The 19,563-nt window shown below is 40.3% G+C and overlaps 1 pseudogene; it reads left to right on the forward strand.

The window, feature by feature from the left end:
• Positions 1-18,344, forward strand: part of LOC117529621 — a 100,508-nt pseudogene extending 82,164 nt beyond the window's left edge.
• Positions 18,345-19,563: the final 1,219 nt, after the last annotated feature.

Genomic DNA, 19,563 nt, shown 5'->3' on the forward strand with positions numbered 1-19,563 from the left:
TTTGGTTTTGCTCCCATTTTGTATGAGATGAACTCAAAGATCTAAAACTTTTTCCACATACACAATATCACCATTTCCCTCAAATATTGTTCACAAACCAGTTGAAATCTGTGATAGTGAGCACTTCTCCTTTGCTGAGATAATCCATCCCACCTCACAGGTGTGCCATATCAAGATGCTGATTAGACACCATGATTAGTGCACAGGTGTGCCTTAGACTGCCCACAATAAAAGGCCACTCTGAAAGGTGCAGTTTTATCACACAGCACAATGCCATAGATGTCGCAAGATTTGAGGGAGCGTGCAATTGGCATGCTGACAGCAGGAATGTCAACCAGAGCTGTTGCTCGTGTATTGAATGTTCATTTCTCTACCATAAGCCGTCTCCAAAGGCGTTTCAGAGAATTTGGCAGTACATCCAACCAGCCTCACAACTGCAGACCACGTGTAACCACACCAGCCCAGGACCTCCACATCCAGCATGTTCACCTCCAAGATCGTCTGAGACCAGCCACTCGGACAGCTGCTGAAACAATCGGTTTGCATAACGAAAGAATGTCTGCACAAACTGTCAGAAACCGTCTCAGGGAAGCTCATCTGCATGCTCGTCATCCTCATTGGGGTCTCGACCTGACTCCAGTTCGTTGTCGTAACCGACTTGAGTGGGCAAATGCTCACATTCGCTGGCGTTTGGCACGTTGGAGAGGTGTTCTCTTCACGGATGATGCGAAGGAGATGTGTTGCACTGCATGAGGCAAATGGTGGTCACACCAGATACTGACTGGTATCCCCCCCAATAAAACAAAACTGCACCTTTCAGAGTGGCCTTTTATTGTGGGCAGTCTAAGGCACACCTGTGCACTAATCATGGTGTCTAATCAGCATCTTGATTTGGCACACCTGTGAGGTGGGATGGATTATCTCAGCGAAGGAGAAGTGCTCACTATCACAGATTTCGACTGGTTTGTGAACAATATTTGAGGGAAATGGTGATATTGTGTATGTGGAAAAAGTTTTAGATCTTTGAGTTTGTCTCATACAAAATGGGAGCAAAACCAAAAGTGTTGCGTTTATATTTTTGTTGAGTATATATATATATATATATATATATATATGTGTGTATATATATGTGTATATATGTGTGTATATATATGTGTATATATGTGTGTGAGCATATGTCTGAGAGTAATATTTTTATGTTAAACCGACCTTTTATGGTCTTCTGAAACAGTTGATAGATGTACGAGGTCTATTAGAAAAGAAACCAACCTTTTTAATTTTTTTCAAAAACTATATGGATTTGAATCATGTGCGATTACATCAGACAAGCTTGAACCCTCGTGCGCATGCGTGAGTTTTTTCACGCCTGTCGGTTGCATCATTCAACTGTGGGCAGGCTTTGAGTGAGCACTGGTCCACCCCTCCTGTCGGAATTCCTTTGTCTAACTACTTGCTGAGAGACTGGCGCTTTGCTTGATCAAAATTTTTTCAGAAACTGTAAGGCACATCCAAGTGGACACCATTCGAGAAATTCAGACGGTTTTCGGTGAAAATTTTAACGGCTGATTAGAGATTAAGGAGTGTTACTATCGCTTTAAGGACAGCCCACGGCACCGGACGGCGCCCCGAGCCGCCGTTGTCAGCCTGTTTCGAGCTGAAAACTTCCAAATTTAAGCCTCTGTTGACCCAGGATGTCGTGAGAGAGTAGAGAAGTTTCAGAAGCGGCCGGGATCAGCAGTTTATCCGGACATTCCACTGTTAAACGAGATTTTGTAATGAAAGACGTGCAGACGGATTCGCGCGTTGGCATGCAGCCACTCATCGCACAGCGCGACAGAAAAACACCTCCGTGTTGATAACCATTCGTAACATTCAGGCGGTTTTCAGTGGCTTTCAGTCGAGTGAGTATCCGAGAAATTGTTTAACAGCTGTGCATGTTCAAACTTATCCTGTAAGGCTTCCAACGGAGGTGTTTTACTGTGGCGCCGCGCCATGAGCGGCTGGGTGCCGACGCGCGAATCCGTCCGCACGTCTTTCATTACAAAATCTCCTTTAACAGTGGAATGTCCGGATAAACTGCTGATCCCGACCTCTTCTGAAACTTCTCTGTTCTCTCACGACGTCCTGGGTCAACAGAGGGTTAAATTTGGAAGTTTTCAGCTCGAAACAGGCTGATGACGGCGGCTCTGGGCATGGTGTGCCGTCCGGCGCTGTGGGCTGTCCTTAAAGCGATAGTAACACTCCTTAATCTCTCATCAGCCGTTAAAATTTTCACCGCAAACCGTCTGAATTTCTCGACTGGTGTCCACTTGGATGTGCCTTAAAGTTTCTGAAAAAATTTTGATCAAGCAAAGCGCCAGTCTCTCAGCAAGTAGTCAGACAAAGGAATTCCGACGGGAGGGGTGGACCAGTGCTCACTCAAAGCCTGCCCACAGGCGAATGACGCAACCGACAGGCGTGAAAAAACTCACGCATGCGCACGAGGGTTCAAGCTTGTCTGACGCAATCACATGTGATTCAAATCCATATAGTTTTTGAAAAAAAATAATAAGGTCGGATACTTTTCTAACAGACCTCGTATTTTATAACTTAAAAACAGGGCCGATGCTGACGCGTTAGCATGTCTATGGCATTTTCACTGTTAAAGTTAGCATTAAGCTGTTTGCATCAGCACGTTTGTGTTGATTTGAGTTTGTTGTTGTAAAAGAGTCAAATTGTAATTTTTTTAATTTATTTTTATTCATATATTATAGCAACAATGATGGTCTACATAATAGACAATAATAGTCAATAATAATAGACTAATAATGTTACAATACAATTTTCGAGAAAGAGACAAAAAGAACCTAATGAAACGAAACACAACAGAAAAGATAAACCCATGTAACAATGAAAATAAATAAGTAAATATAGAAATAAATAACTGTTTCCTGTGAACACCTAGTGAGTAGCCTACTCTCGTTTAGGTTTTGAAACCTTGTTTCTGAAGTGTTTTTGTGTGATGTGCACAATTTTCAGTATTTTGACTAATACTACCAGTCATTTACAAGCCTAGATAAACTTTAATATAAAAAAAAATCAGTCAGTTTTTGATTATTAACATTTACTTGTACTTTTACTTTCAATACTTGAGTACATTTTGTTGTACATTACTTGTCATACTTAAGTACAATAAATACTAGATACTTTAAGACTTTTACTTGAGTAGCATTTCAATCAGTTATTTGAACTTCTACCAAAGTAATTTTTTAATGGGTATCTGTATTTTTACTTAAGTGTGATTTTCCGGTACTTTATAAAACACTGTTTAAATCAGTATTCTGCTGCTGTGAATGATGGGGGGAGAGAAAAGGAAAAACTAGGTTATTGTTAATTTTCAGTCTGTTCCTTCTATGTCTCTGACCCAGAGGTTTGTCCATGTCTGAGTCCCAGACGGATGCTTTGAAAAAAATCCAGGATCAGTCGGGATTAACTGAATGACTTGTCATTGTTTAACTAGGACTACATGTACTGTTTAATTCCTTTATCGATTAATCTGTTGGCTCGGGCTGAAACTAGTGATTATTTCTGTTATCACTTAAATTGCAGATTTTTTTTTCTTATTAATCTAATGGTTATTATGTTTTGATTATTTCCTGATCTGTTATTATTTAGTTCATTTACCAGTAAATTATCACCATACATTCTTCCAATAACTTTCAACCCTGCATTCAAATATTTTGTCATAAAAATAATTTATTATAGTCATTTTAAAAATCACAACATATAAAGCACAACAATTAAAAGGGTAATCATAGGGAAAATGTGAGGGGAAAATATTTCACACAGTTTTCCCTCTTCTTGAGACACAAAAAGAAAAATAAAATTCTGGCATATTTTATACAGCTGCAACTAACAATTATTTTAATTATCAGTTAATCTACTGTGTATTTTTTGGCTTAGTCAGTTAGTTCTTTGGTGAAAATGCCAGAAAATGATCAGTGTTTCTCAGAGCCCAAGATGACATCCTCAAATGTTTTGTTTGTTCACAACCAAAAGATATTCAGTTTACTGTCAGATCTGCCAAAAGAAACCAGAAAATATTCATATTTAAGAAGGTAAAATCAGAGAATTCTTGCTTTTTGTTTTAAGAAGACTTAAAATGGTTAATTGATTAACAAACGAGTTGTCAGCGATTAATTGTTTCAGTTCCACTGCTAGCACTTTTTGAAAGTTTAAGAGCTGAGTTTTTATAATCTTACATTTGAAATATTGAAAACTATCCCTCACACATTCACAGTGTCCAAAAGGAAGCCTTGCATGATCTTGTTTGGTCAGACCAGCAGTCTGGGCCAGGAGGCAGATGGTCTCCAGAGGCAGGGTTGGAGGGTGGGTTAGTCCATCCCATCCAGTTTATGTAAGCAGTAACCCAAAAATAATAAATGCTTTTGTACATCTCCAATTTACATGGGAATGAAGACAAATGATTAAAATATGATTAAAGTTAATGTACCAGATCGGCGAAAAAGCAACTTTGCTGAGCCTATGTAATGGTCCATAGATATTCCTCCCACCTACTGGATGTGTTGCCAACATGTGGGCCAACGGGTTAAGGTAGCAACCATGGTGAGATAAATGATACCCAATATGACTAAATATCGAATGAAATATACAACAAAATGGAAACATAAACTTGAACAGTAGATAGAATGTATGCCTGGGGATTATACCAGAACTTTATGACAATAGTGCAACTATGGCAAACCCTGTGCATTGTCATCCTCCCGGTATGAAATACATGTCCGTCTGTCTGTTTACACTTGTTAGTGCGATATCTCAAGAACCAGTTGACCAATTTCATTCATATTTAGCATTAGGGTGTACTTGGGTGATCCCCAACACTTTGTATTACTGACTTGTGGGGACCAGGGGGGATATGTCATCTTCTGATGACTCCTGTTTTTAACATTGTTCTGATATGAAAAGGAAGACGTCATGTTTTGTTGCCACCTGATGCTTCAGGAATGTGCATCCATAACAAATTTCAAATGTCATAATAATAAAATGCTACAATCGACATCGGGTCTGTACCTGGACAACGATACAAAAAACAGTACTTCCTGTTTATTATACATTGTTATGTAAGATATGAAATGGGACACACATGTCAGCATTCTTTAAAAATACTGTCTGAAACATTTCTGATTTTCAAAATAATATAACTGATATAATGTCTGTCATATTTGTGTTTTTGCAGCGGACATTATCTCAACAGTTGAGTTTAATCAGACGGGTGAGCTGCTTGCCACAGGAGACAAGGGTGGACGTGTTGTCATTTTTCAGCAGGAAATGGAGGTAAAAAAAAAAGAATTGTGTTGCATTAAACTGATTAAGTCCCTTACACTACTAACTTTGTCAAAGATCAATACCCAAGTTTGAGTAAACTCATCGGGGTTCTGTTGACGTAATCCATCAGATGCGAATCTCAGTCCTGATGTAACTTTTTAAAATTTTACTTTATGTACATTCAGCAGGCTACACACATGACCTTGAAGCCAGAGTTTTTATTAACCAGCTATTTGCATTATTACCAACAGTACTGTTTTCTTAAAGTAGATGTTGATGGATATTTGCTTTTGGAGTGAGACTTGTTAATGCAGAACATTAAATCCTCCAGCTGGTTTGCTCTTGACTAACATCTGCTCTGTTTTGGTCTTTGTTCAATATTCCTGGCAGAATAAGAATCGGCCACAGTTCCGGGGCGAGTACAACGTTTATAGCACTTTCCAGAGTCATGAGCCAGAATTTGACTACTTGAAAAGTTTGGAAATTGAAGAGAAGATCAATAAGATTCGCTGGCTTCCTCAAAGAAATGCTGCTCACTTCCTGTTGTCCACTAATGGTAATCATTCTGTGTCACATCCTGTGTCAGTTTGCAAGGTGTACATTTTTCAGCTGAAATGTTGTGGTGATGTTCCAATGTGCTTTTCTGACAGATAAAACAATTAAATTGTGGAAAATCAGTGAACGAGACACAAGACCATTCGGCTATAATCTTAAAGGGGAGGATGGGCGATACAAAGAGCCCAACACCATCACGTCACTGCTGGTCAGTCCTTCAGTCAAACACAACCTGAGAGGTATTTAAATAAAGAACTGCGATTATTCAGCCAGACCAGGGTCGCTGCACACACCTGAGAGTTAGTCCCACACGTACGGTGCATCCGGAAAGTATTCACAGTGCTTCACTTTTTACACATTTTGTTATGTTATAGCCTTATTACAAAATGGAAATTCATTTTTTTTTCCTCAAAATTCTTCACACAGTACCCTATAATGACAATGTGAACAATTTTTTTTTTTTTTTTTAGATTTTTGCAAATTTATTAAAAATAAAAATTAAGAAATCACATGTACATAATTATTCAGTCTTTACCATGAAAATTGAGCTCAGCTTCATGCTGTTTTTACTGATCATCCTTGAGATGTTTCTACAGCTTAATTGGAGTCCACCTGGGGTAAATTCAGTTGCTTGGACATGATTTGGAAAGGCACACAACTGTCTACATATAAGGGCCCACAGTTGACAGTGCATGTCAGAGCATAAACCAAGCATGAAGTCAGAGGAATTGTCTGTAGACTTCAGAGACAGGATTGTCTCAAGGCACAAATCTGATGAATGTACAGAAACATTTCTGCTGCTTTGAAGGTTCTAATGAGCACACTGGCCTCCATCATCCAAAAATGGAAGAAGTTTGGATACACCAGGACTCTTCCTAGAGCGGGCCATCCATCTAAACTGAGCAATCGGGGGAGAAGGGCCTTAGTCAGTTAGGTGACCAAGAACCCGATGGTCACTTTGTCAGAGCTCCAGCATTCCTCTGTGGAGAGAGGAGAACCTTCCAGAAGAACAACCATCTCTACAGCAATCCACCATTCAGACCTGATGGTAGAGTGGCCAGACAGAAGCCACTCCTTAGTAAAGGCACATGGCAGCCCACCTGGAGTTTGCCAAAAGGCAACTGAAAGACTCTCAGACCATGAGAAACAACATTCTCTCGTCTGATAAGACAAATATTAAACTCTTGGCTTGAATGCCAGGCGTCATGTTTGGAGGAAACCAGGCACCATCTCTGGCTGTGCAGCGACGCTCCCCATCCAACCTGATGGACCTTGAGAGGTGCTGCAAAGAGGAATTAGCAAAACTCCCCAAAGGTAGGTGCAACAAGCTTGAGGCATCATATTTAATAAAACTTGAGCCGTTAATTGCTTCCAAAGGTGCATCAACAAAGTATTGTGTAAAGGGTGTGAATACTTATGTACATGTGATTTCTTAGTTTTTAATAAATTTGCAGCTCTTTCAAAAAAAAAACTTTTTTCATGTTGTCATTATGGGGTATTGTGAGTAGAATGTTGAGGGGAAAAAATGAGTTTACTCCATTTTGTAATAAGGTGGTGACATAACATAATGTGGAAAAAGTGAAGCGCTGCGAATATTTTCTGGATGCACAGTATTATCATGATGAAAGTTTTCCGGAAATTCCCAGAAATCCGGGTTTTTACTTATGTGGTGAACGTTTCCGGGTATTTTTTGATAACAGACATCCGAATCCATTCATGTTCCACACCCAAACAGTTGGTGGCAGTAATGCACATTGTTGGTTTTCATGCTGCCAGTCAACTCGAAGAAGAAGGGTTATTTTTGTTTCGCTGGCTGCAAGATTTGCTTTCGTAAGATACTTTTGGCATTATGTATATTTTTCAGCCAGTCAGAAAGTCAGAACTCATTAATGGATAAAGGGCTGGAGGTGTGGCTGTACACAAGACATTACTTCAAGTTGTCTCCATGCAAACTCTAGCCTGCTAAATCTGCATTTCATTGTTCTTCTGGACACAGGCTTTCTGAAGTTTAGGGGAGAAAAAAAAATCAAACACAATGGCAGATTTAACAATTTTGAAAAGAGGGGACAGCCTGTCTTTTGATGATGATGATGTGAACAACAAGTTTAGATGGCATTGGTTAGAGGAAAAAGACAAGAATTGTGTGTGTTTTTTATTTTTATTTTTTCCCTTGTGTCAGGAAAACAAACCAGGGTGGTAAGAATATATTTTTATTTGATTATCACTTGCATTATGCATAAGATAACAATTAATGGCATTAATGTACTGTTATTATTTTTTTTAATAATATTTGTTAAGTTAGGGTCCAGCCAGATAAGCATTGATTTTCCTATTTTTACATGAAATGAAAAGGTGAATAAATGAACTTAGTACTTTTCGATATAAGCAATATTTGTATTTTAAAAAAGAAATCGGCAAAAGCCAAAGAAAAGAAAGATGAATGCAAGCAGGAACTGGGATTGTCCCAGGGAAAACAACTGAAAACCCAGACAGACTTTTACTGTTCCATTTGAATTGATACTGAGAGTTGTTAGTTTTGAGTTCTCTGAATTGACATTTCCTTTACTGTGTACTTTTCTGAGCCACAGTGTATTTCTCTGTTGTATTTATTTATTTCGGATTAAAGACAGGTAGCACAAGTTGTGTAAAAAGACTGGAATGGAAAAATTGACCTGACCCAACAAAAAAATTGATTTTTTTTTTTTAATAGAATTTTTTTTTTTGGTGGGTAAATAGACCTGAAAATGCATCTGAGATTTACAATTTTTGCCAAACATTTTAGTTTTTTCCCCCCATGGCCCACTTTCATTACTGTATTACATCATCAAATAAACATTTACTTTACATGTTATAGTACTCGTATGTAATAATATTTAAATTAAACAACTATTAAATTTAGTTAAGTTTCTTGCCCAGCTCGCCCGTGTGTGCCTTGGCTCAGTGCTCGACATAGATTGGCACAGGTTTGGAAAGGCTGGTTTTGAACATGTTCAGAATTTTCAGGAGCTTGGCTGGAGTGCCTCGGGTCGTTCGAACCTAGCTTAAGGTGTCCCTGTGTAGATTCGACGCACCTCAGTATCCAACATCAAAGCCAAGCATAGAAAGAATTAGCCAGAGATATTTAAAGTGTACACTGAGTTTGCCTGGAGTTGCATCGAGTTATACCCAGCTTGCTGTCCTGAGCCAGGTGTGGGCGGGGCCATGGTAGCATTGAAACCTGTGCACAAGAATTTGTTACTACAACTTACACTCTGAACTGCTATTGCATATAGCCGGCTCTGACTTGAAGGCCAAGTTTCCTACTTAAAAAAAAAAAAAGCTAATACAAATCACAGTAAGATGTGACTACTGGCTGATCTGCAGGCTGCTGCTGGCGCGGTGTGTACATTTTGTTTGCGCTAAATTTAGTTGTTTACAGACACTTTACAGACATGTATACAGTATTGGTACCGGTCTCTCTTCACAGGCTACTATGTTACCAGAGCATGAGTTGGTGCGCTTATATCCAAAGTATTCCAGAAACAGCCAAGAGTGTGCAGGTTTTCTTTTCAGCCACTGACTCCAGCAGGTCATTTCACTGATGAACTCATCCCATCTGTTCAAGGTGATGTTAAAGTCATGTTTCAGCCCTGAGACAGACTGGCGATCTGTCCGGGGTGTACCCCGCCTGTCACCCTATGACTGCTGGGATAGGTTCCACCCCCCCAGTGACCCTTACTTGGAGGGAGCAAATAAAAAAAATTAATGAATGTGGCGCGGCAGTTAAGTGGCACAGATGCCACACAAACAGGGCTGATGTTGTACTGTTTGTCACAATTACATTGTCTTAGAAATCACACTTTGTCGTGGCTCAATCAGGAATTCATGTCCCGTTAAATGTCTGAGGTACGATGAACTACAAATTTTTAGAAAGCTGTCTGTGTGGCAGTCATAAGATTAACATATTACATACCAAAGGGGTTTAAATTTCTTGCAATGTTGCCATTTGATGTTTGGCACCCTCTAGTGGTCATGCTTTTAGGATTGGCTCATTGTTTTTCATTGAAAATTTAGGCCAGCAGTATAACTTTTAGGAGCTGTAATCTCCTAGCATGTTGTTTTTTGTTTTTTTTTTAATTACGAGAACTTTTTATTCATAATTTTTTTTTCTTCAATGTTTTTATTTGACATTATCTTAATTACTTTTTCAAACAGCTATTTGTATCACAAATACTTTTTTTTCTTAAAGGCTTTGAAGAGATTAGCAACCAACCACAATTTAACTTTATAGAGTTGCAATGCATTCTAACTTGTGTTTTCCGTCTTTATGGCCGGTTTCAGATTATTTCCTGTTTGTTCTGATGTCAGGTACCAGTTATAATACCCATGGACCTGATGGTGGAAGCCAGTCCGCGCAGGGTGTTTTCCAACGCACACACCTACCACATCAACTCGATCTCGGTTAACAGTGACAATGAAACCTACCTGTCTGCGGATGATCTTCGCGTCAATCTGTGGCACTTGGAGATCACCGACCGCAGCTTCAGTATCCTCCAATGAGTTTCTGACCTTCACGCAAATGTTTTTCATCCACTCCTCCATATATCCTTTTCTATGCCATTGTCCATTTCAACCAACCGCGTCACTGTTACACTCACTTGATGGCAGGATTGTTCCTCTTAACTCTCTGTTCTTCAGATGTTGTCGACATTAAACCGGCCAACATGGAGGAGCTAACGGAGGTGATCACAGCAGCAGAGTTTCATCCACATCATTGTAACACCTTCGTGTACAGCAGCAGTAAAGGCACCATTCGTCTGTGTGACATGAGGGTTTCAGCACTGTGTGATAAACATTCCAAATGTGAGTATGTGCGGCCACACGTGTGTTACATATGCGTATGTCCCCACTCAACGAAGTTGGGGGCCATTATGTTTTCACCCTGTCTGTAAATGTCTTGTTTCTGCAAATAATACCTTGTCTGATTGAAACCATTTCTTGGTGGTGAATTGGGGGAGGCTAGAGGAAGGTGCCTTTTGAAAACTATAGTCATCCATTATCCAATATAACTACTGTGGGCGCCATCTTGATTATCGTTTCTGCGCGATAAGATTGAAACTGATCTCACTGACTCATCTGATTGAAACTATTTCTTGGTGGTGAATAGAATAGAATGGAATAGAAGCTTTATTTGTCATTGTACACATACAATGAGATTAGGGGTGCCACTCCACAACTGAGTTTGAGAATTACAAAAAGATGAAAAGAACCCTTCACCTCTGACTCGTAAATAACTAACTTAGCATACCAAGTGAAAAATGTGAGTATATAAATAGTGAAGATATGTACAAGCTGTTTAAACAAATAAATATACATTCACATATTTTTGCATTGCACATATTTCAGTACAGCCCATAGGATTTCAGTTATTGCACGAGTGTTTAATGTTCTCACAGGGAAAGAAAGTGTTAACTTTGAAGGTTGGGGCTCTGATCGACCTTTGTCTGTTGCCCGAGGGGAGCAGGCTGAACAGGTGATGTGCTGGGTGAGAGGGGTCAGAGAGGATGGATCTGGATTGGTTGAGACAGCAGGAGGTAGCTATCTCCTCAAGATGGGGCAGGGGGCAGCCAATGATTTTTTTTGGGTGGCGTTTATCACTCGCTGCAGAGCCTTTCTGTCCGTTATTGTACTTCTGGAGAATCACGCTGTGACGCAATATGTCATCACACTTTTGATGGTGACGTGATAGAAGGCCACCAGCAGCTTCTGCTCCAGTCTGCTGTTCCTCGGGAGCCTCAGGAAGTGCAGTCGCTGCTGGGCCTTCTTTGTAACACCCGTGGTGTTGGTGGACCAGGAGAGCTCTTCTTGTGTGTGGACTTCCAGAAGCCTAAAAGGCAGCACTCTCTCCACCGGATGGATCTCCGTTGATGTTGAGAGGGGCATAATCCCCCCACAGTTTCTCCTGTAGTCTATTATGGCCTCCTTTGTCTTTGTGGTGTTGAGTAGCAGGTTGTTGAAATGACATCACTCTGACAGGTGCTGGACCTCCTCCCTGTAGGCAGTCTCTTTTCCCCCCGAGATGAGTCTGTTCACCGTCGTGTCATCTGCGAACCTGATGATGGTGTTTGTGGAATGACGGGGGACACAGTCATGATTGTGCAAGAGTGGACTCAGCACACAGCCCTGTGGTGAGCCTGTGCTGACTGTGAGCAGGGAGGAAGCTTCACATGCTGTGGTCTGTTTGAGAGGAACTCTTTAATCCAGGCACAGGTGGAAGGTGGGGGTAGTGGGAGGCTAGAGGAAGAGTCCTTTCAAAAATGGGGATCATCTGTCATCCATTATGACTGCTACAGACTTCTTTTTCACTTTTGAGAAATAAGAAAAGGACAGTTCATCTGATTGGAAGCATTTCTTAGTGGTCAACTGGAAAGGCTACAGGAAAATTTCCTTCAAAAATGAGGGTGATCGATTATCCAATATGGCCACTACAGACTGTGTCTTGATGTTTGTTTCCGTGCAATAAGTAAACAACTCAACGTCTGATTGCAACCATTTCTTGGTGGCATATTGCAGAGGCTGGCGGGAAGCTTCTTTTTGAAAATGGTGGTCAATACCCTACATACCTCTTGTAAAGTGGTAATCTATCTATATGGAAATATATGCTATACCAGGGGTGCCCAAGTTCAGTCCTTGAGATCTACCTTCCTGACACTCTTAGTTGTTTCCCTGCTCCAGCACACCTGAATCCAAAAACCTGCTAACTAGCCTTTCATTGGATTCAGGTGTATTGGAGCAGGGAAACAACTAAGAGTGTCAGGAAGGTAGATCTCAAGGACCGAACTTGGACACCCCTGTACTATACCATCTTTGAAGCACCCGTCTTTATAGCTATAGGAATACTTTCAGGACCCCATTATCGCCTCCGCTATTAAACCATACTCCAAGCTTTGTGTTGCTGTTGTTGTAATATATGTTGCTTGATCATCACTGTTCTTTGGGTTTGGTGCAAAGTTAACACAAGGAAAAATGCTAAAAGGGGTGTTGACTTTCTTTGACAATCTAGTGGGAAAAGGCCATTATAATGACATTATTTCTCTTCAAAGATGTGCGGCTGAAGTGCTGGTTTGATGTGGTACACAACTTTCTGATTATCAACTTAGATGAGTTTGTCTTGTGCTATACCTTTGGGACAGGTTGAGGTCTGCCCCGGCCCCCCCAAACTCACTCTTCTTAGTTATGTTTATAACTGCCTTATTTTACCTGTCCAGTGTTTGAGGAGCCTGAAGATCCCAGTAATCGTTCCTTCTTCTCCGAGATCATATCTGCAATCTCAGACGTCAAGTTCAGTCACAGCGGCCGTTACATGATGACTAGAGACTACTTGTCCTTAAAGATTTGGGACTTGAACATGGAGAACAGGCCGGTGGAGAGTTATCAGGTGAGAGTAAAGCCTGGAAAAAGTAATGGCTCTGTCTCTGCAATTAAAACTGTGATGATGCCGTCCCTGTGGACCTTCAAAGGTATCGAACAAAGACTCAGTGCACTTCAATCCTGTTACCATTGAAAGTACTGTCTTCATATTGTTGCATTTAATTGGCTTAGTTGTAAATGCAACCATAGCTTGTATCCTGTAGGTAGCAAATAAATATATTTTTATTCTCAGTTAATTTTTTTTTGTGTGTGTCAGTCATGTGCATGTTATCATAATCAGACGATGATGATGATGGTGTGTGTGTGATAAAGTATCAGTAACAGCAACAGCAGCAACATGGTATTCAGCAGTCGTACTTTATGAAATAAGCCTGGTTTATGCCAGATTCTCTATCACCAGTGTCATAGCTTGTTTTTTGTTATTTTTTTCTGGTATAATCGCAGTGCAAAAATACTTTTGCAAAGCCTCTATTTCAAATATTCACTCACTAAAAATGGCAGAACCCTTACACAGCGTGGTTTTGCATTCAGGCATCTTGCTCGAGGATTTCTCATTGTTCAGAAAGCGATACAACCGCCAACCTGTCTGTAAAAAGACAACTTGCTCCTTCGCTAGAACAACCGTCGCAGAAGCGTTTCTTTTGTGATCACATTCTGAATCACTGCCTGTAATTTTACATAATGACCACTAGAAGACACTCTAAGCATGTACAGTAGTGTTCAGAATAATAGTAGTGCTATGTGACTAAAAAGATTAATCCAGGTTTTGAGTATATTTCTTATTGTTACATGGGAAACAAGTTACCATTAGATTCAGTAGATTCTCACAAATCCAACAAGACCAAGCATTCATGATATGCACACTCTTAAGGCTATGAAATTGGGCTATTAGTAAAAACAAAAAAAAGTAGAAAAGGGGGTGTTCACAATAATAGTAGCATCTGCTGTTGATGCTACAAACTCAAAACTATTATGTTCAAACTGCTTTTTTAGCAATCCTGTGAATCACTAAACTAGTATTTAGTTGTATAACCACAGTTTTTCATGATTTCTTCACATCTGTGAGGCATTAATTTTGTTGGTGTGGAACCAAGATTTTGCTCATTTACTAGTGTGCTTGGGGTCATTGTCTTGTTGAAACACCCATTTCAAGGGCATGTCCTCTTCAGCATAAGGCAACATGACCTCTTCAAGTATTTTGACATATTCAAACTGATCCATGATACCTGGTATGCGATATATAGGCCCAACACCATAGTAGGAGAAACATGCCCATATCATGATGCTTGCACCACCATGCTTAACTGTCTTCACTGTGAACTGTGGCTTGAATTCAGAGTTTGGGGGTCGTCTCACAAACTGTCTGTGGCCCTTGGGCCCAAAAAGAACAATTTTACTCTCATCAGTCCACAAAATATTCCTCCATTTCTCTTTAGGCCAGTTGATGTGTTCTTTGGCAAATTGTAACCTCTTCTGCACATGTCTTTTATTTAAAAGAGGGACTTTGCGGGGGATTCTCGCAAATAAATTAGCTTCACACAGGCGTCTTCTAACTGTCACAGCACTTACAGGTAACTCCAGACTGTCTTTGATCATCCTGGAGCTGATCAATGGGTGAGCCTTTGCCATTCTGGTTATTCTTCTATCCATTTTGATGATTGTTTTCCATTTTCTTCCAAACGTCTCCGGTTTTTTGTCCATTTTAAAGCATTGGAGATCATTGTAGATGAACAGCCTAGAATTTTTTTGCACCTGGTTATAAGTTTTCCCCTCTCCAATCAACTTCTTAATCAAACTACGCTGTTCTTCTGAACAATGTCTTGAACATCCCATTTTCCTCAGGCTTTCAAAGAGAAAAGCATGTTCAACAGGTGCTGGCTTCATCCTTAAATAGAGGACACCTGATTCACACCTGTTTGTTCCACAAAATTGACGAACTCACTGACTGAATGCCACACTACTATTATTGTTAACACCCCCTTTTCTACTTTTTTTTTACTAATAGCTTAATTTCATAGCCGTAAAAGTGTGCATATCATGAATGCTTGGTCTTGTTGGATTTGTGAGAATCTACTGAATCTACTGGTACCTTGTTTTCCATGTAACAATAAGAGATATACTCAAAACCTGGATTAATCTTTTTAGTCACATAGCACTACTATTATTCTGAACACTACTGTAGATTTGCTGGGCATCTTCTTAAAATAAAAACTTGCTTTAGTTTCATTTGTAGGTTTGTTAGAATGAATTGCTTAGTTTATCTGTAATATGACTTTAATTTGGGGTGGCTTTACTGCTTACCACTCCTGCTACCGATTTGTGATCGTTGCAGGTTCACGAGTACCTGAGGAGCAAACTGTGTTCCCTCTATGAGAATGACTGCATCTTTGACAAGTTTGAGTGCTGCTGGAATGGCAGTGACAGGTGAGCACATTTTGGGGGGTAATTTGTGTGTCTCTTTTTTTTTTTTTTTTTTTTTTTTTTTTTGGGTGGGGTAGGGGAGGGGGTGTTGGGTATTGGACTGTTGTCATGAAGATGATAGTCGGTTTACTTTTTAGGCCCTTTCCCTATTTCCACTGAACTCCACACATCAACCAGCAATTTCCTGTTCTGCTATAATGTGGGAATAGAACACAGTGCTAGAGATGCAGAAAATGACTATTTTTTTTTTTTTTTTTATTTCAAAATGTTTTTATTTTAAAAATATGCAAAATGAACAAATCAACGCACATTTACCCTTCTACAAAGGAGTGTATATCAAAAACAAAATACACTTTTGTATAAGGTTACTCTGATCGTTACCATCATAACATTATCTCCACCCATGTGGAACATGTAAATATGAGTAACAAAAATTGCGGTGAACAAATGATAGAGAAGAAAACAAAGTGTTGTACTTTAAGATAATGAAAAACAAGAAAATATTGAGAACATGGAAAAAGAAGAAAGAAGAAAAAGAAAATTAGGAGGTCAGCTGTGACCTTTTTTTCAGATAATGGTGAATAGAGCTAATTTGCTAATCTAAAGAGTTTGCATCAAACACATTTTCATAATAACCTAGAAAGGGTTGCCATATAGTTTGGAATTTTTCTGTTGAATTTTGAACTGTTGTCCTGACCGTTTCCAGCTGAAGGAAAGATATTACATCACTCACCCAACGTGAGTGTTTAGGAGGTGAGGAAGACTTCCAGTTTGTAGAAAATGACTTTTTTTTTTCACTATTCAAGAATTTTAGAAACAAACTAATGCAGAAATCCTCCATGGGGAAGAACAACTTGTCTTTGCTCGAGCCAGATCCTTCTGTAGTTCTGTAACACTTATGACTTCGTAGGAGTGTCCCTGCGGATTTTGAAGCCTAATGTATTAATGCAAATTTAGTGTATTTAGCTTTCTTTTTTTTTTTTTTTTTTTTTTTTCTTGGTCAGCTACCTATTGGTGTGAAGAAGTGGATTTAACTAGATTGATGGATGGATTTACTGTGGATTTAACTCAATGCAGCTGAGGAGATGGAGAAATCTGTGGTTCTGCTGACAGGCATTAAGATGCTGTTGCTGTGATAAGCTTTGACAAGCTGTTTCACAACAGTTTGCCGACCGAATTACTTACAGAAAAATAAACCGTGCTAACGATGGAATTGGATTATAATGGGAATAACCCTGTTGTGTCTGATTTGCGGATGTTCATGTTGGATTACAGTTGCAAATATCGCGTCGCTGGTAAAACTCCTTTTTACTGGCTCTGCCCATGCGTCGCCGGTAAAACTCAATTTGCGACCATAAAATCCAGCATGAACGTCCACCAGTCATCAGACACAACAGGGTTATTCCCTAATTCCTTCACCCAAATGACCTTGACCTTTGCAAAAATGGAGACTTTCGAGGGCAAATTCAGGTTTGACATTTATTTACATACCAAGGTTGGTATCAATCAACCAAAGGATCTGTGATGAAAACAATTGAAGAGACTGGTATTACCCTGACCCTACTGATTGATCTTCAGCTGACCTCACCTGGGCAGTTTATACACTTTGGTGCATTTATTACTGAACAGTTAAAAAATTGACCACAATGACTGACTTTTGGCAAATCTAACTTCACCTGGGCAATTGAGGAACCCACCAGACACACCCACTTTGTATCCAAAGTTTAATGGAAATTGGAATGAATGTGCCTAAACTAATGCTTTATGGGCATTTCCTTTGTTGACCGTCATCTACACGATAAGTTTGGCTGAAATTGGCCAAATTTGGAAGGACTCGGAGAACAAACAAACGTTGCTCAAATATATAGATATGATAAATAGAGTGATGTTAATGAGCCTCACTGGGTCTTAATAAGTTGCGCTTTAGTCCAATGCGTTCTAACCCTTCACCCCTTTTCTGTGTCACCCTGTTAGTGTGGTGATGACTGGCTCATACAACAACTTCTTCCGAATGTTCGACCGTTGCCATGCGAGAGACGTAACCTTGGAGGCATCCCGAGAACACAGCAAACCCATGCAGGTCCTCAAACCCCGCAGGGTGTCGTCAGGTGGCAACGCAAAAAGGATGAAATTAGCGTGGACAGTTTGGACTTTAACAAGAAGATCATTCACAGTGCCTGGCATCCCCAGGACAACGTCATTGCAGTGGCGACGACCAACAACCTCTACATATTCCAGGATAAGGTGAACTAAGCATCGGGTGAGGCAGACCCACATTTGACACCGCCTGCAGCCTCTCTGCCTCATCCAGGGTGATCTGTGGATGGTGGGCATCCCTGCCTGTTGCTACTGGATGCCACTTTCCCAGTGTGGACAGAGGAAGCCTCACTCATTAGTCTGTCTGTGGGAAGGTGACACTGGCCTTGTTGCGTGATGTGCCAAGTTTTGTTATTGTTTTTTTCCTCCTTCCCCCTACTGAGCAACCTACTCTTTTCTTGTGCTGGGGTATCATGGGTAAAACCTGTTTTAAGTTCCTTAAAAAAATCTCAATGCAAAGATATAGTTTTGTTTTGTTTTTTAATATTTGTCCTATTTGGCTCTGTGGTAGACGAATAAAAACACTTATTTATTAATTTGCTATGTTGTGCCATTGTTGTGTAGATTTTCCAGCAGAGATTCGCTTGTTGGAATACACCTTTTATGAATTTATATACATTTTAATCTCTTCACATCACACCTCTTTGATTAAACAGTGCACGCTCATAAATTACACTGTGGGACAACTGTGGGACCTTATATATAGATAGGTATGTGTGTGTGTGCACTTTATTTACAATGCAGCTGGAAAGTATTCACAGCGCTTCATTTTCATCACATTTTGTTACATCACTGCCTTATTCCAAAATGGAGTAAATTCATTTTTCCTCCTCCAAATTCTACTCAAAACACCCCTTAATGACAACATGCAAAAACTAAGAAATCACATGTACATAAATATTCACACCCTTTGCTCAATATGTTGTTGATGCACCTTTGGCAGCAATTACGACCTCAAGTCTTCTTGAATATGATGTCACTAGCTTGGTGCACCTATCTTTGGGCAGTTTTGTCCATTCCTCTTTGCAGCACCTCTCAAGCTCCATCAGGTTGGATGGGGAGTGTCGGTGCACAGCCATTTTCAGATCTCTCCAGAGATGATTCGGATTCAGGTCCGGGCTCTGGCTGGGCCACTCAAGGACATTTACAGATTTGTCCTGAAGCCACTTCTTTGATATCTTGGTTGTGTGCTTAGGGGCATTGTCCTACTGAAAGATGAACCATCGCCCCAGTCTGAGGTCAAGAGCGCTCTGGAGCAGGTTTTCATCCAAGACGTCTCTGTACATTGCTGCATTCATCTTGCCCTCAATTCTGACTAGTCTCCAGTTCCTGCCGCTGAGAAACATCCCCACAGCATGATGCTGCCACCACCATGCTTCACTGTGGAGATGGTGCCTGGTTTCCTCTAAACATGACGCCTGTCACACCAAAGAGTTCAATCTTTGTATCATAAGACCAGAGAATTCTGTTTCTCATTCGGTTTTTGTGCCTTTTGGCAAACTCCAGGTGGGCTGCCATGTGCCTTTTATTAAGGAGTGGCTTCCATCTGGCCACTCTACCATACAGGCCTGATTGGTCTATTGCTGCAGAGATGGTTGTCCTTCTGGAAGTTTCTCTGCTCTCCACAGAGGAATGCTTGAGCTCAGACAGATAACCATTGGGTTCTTGGTCACCTCCCTGACTAAGGCCCTTCTCCCCCAATTGGTCAGTTTCGACGGGCGACCAGCTCTAGGAAGAGTCCTGGTAGATCTGAAC

This window comes from Thalassophryne amazonica, chromosome 17 (genome assembly GCF_902500255.1).
Source record: "Thalassophryne amazonica chromosome 17, fThaAma1.1, whole genome shotgun sequence".
Taxonomy (NCBI): Eukaryota; Metazoa; Chordata; class Actinopteri; order Batrachoidiformes; family Batrachoididae; genus Thalassophryne; species Thalassophryne amazonica.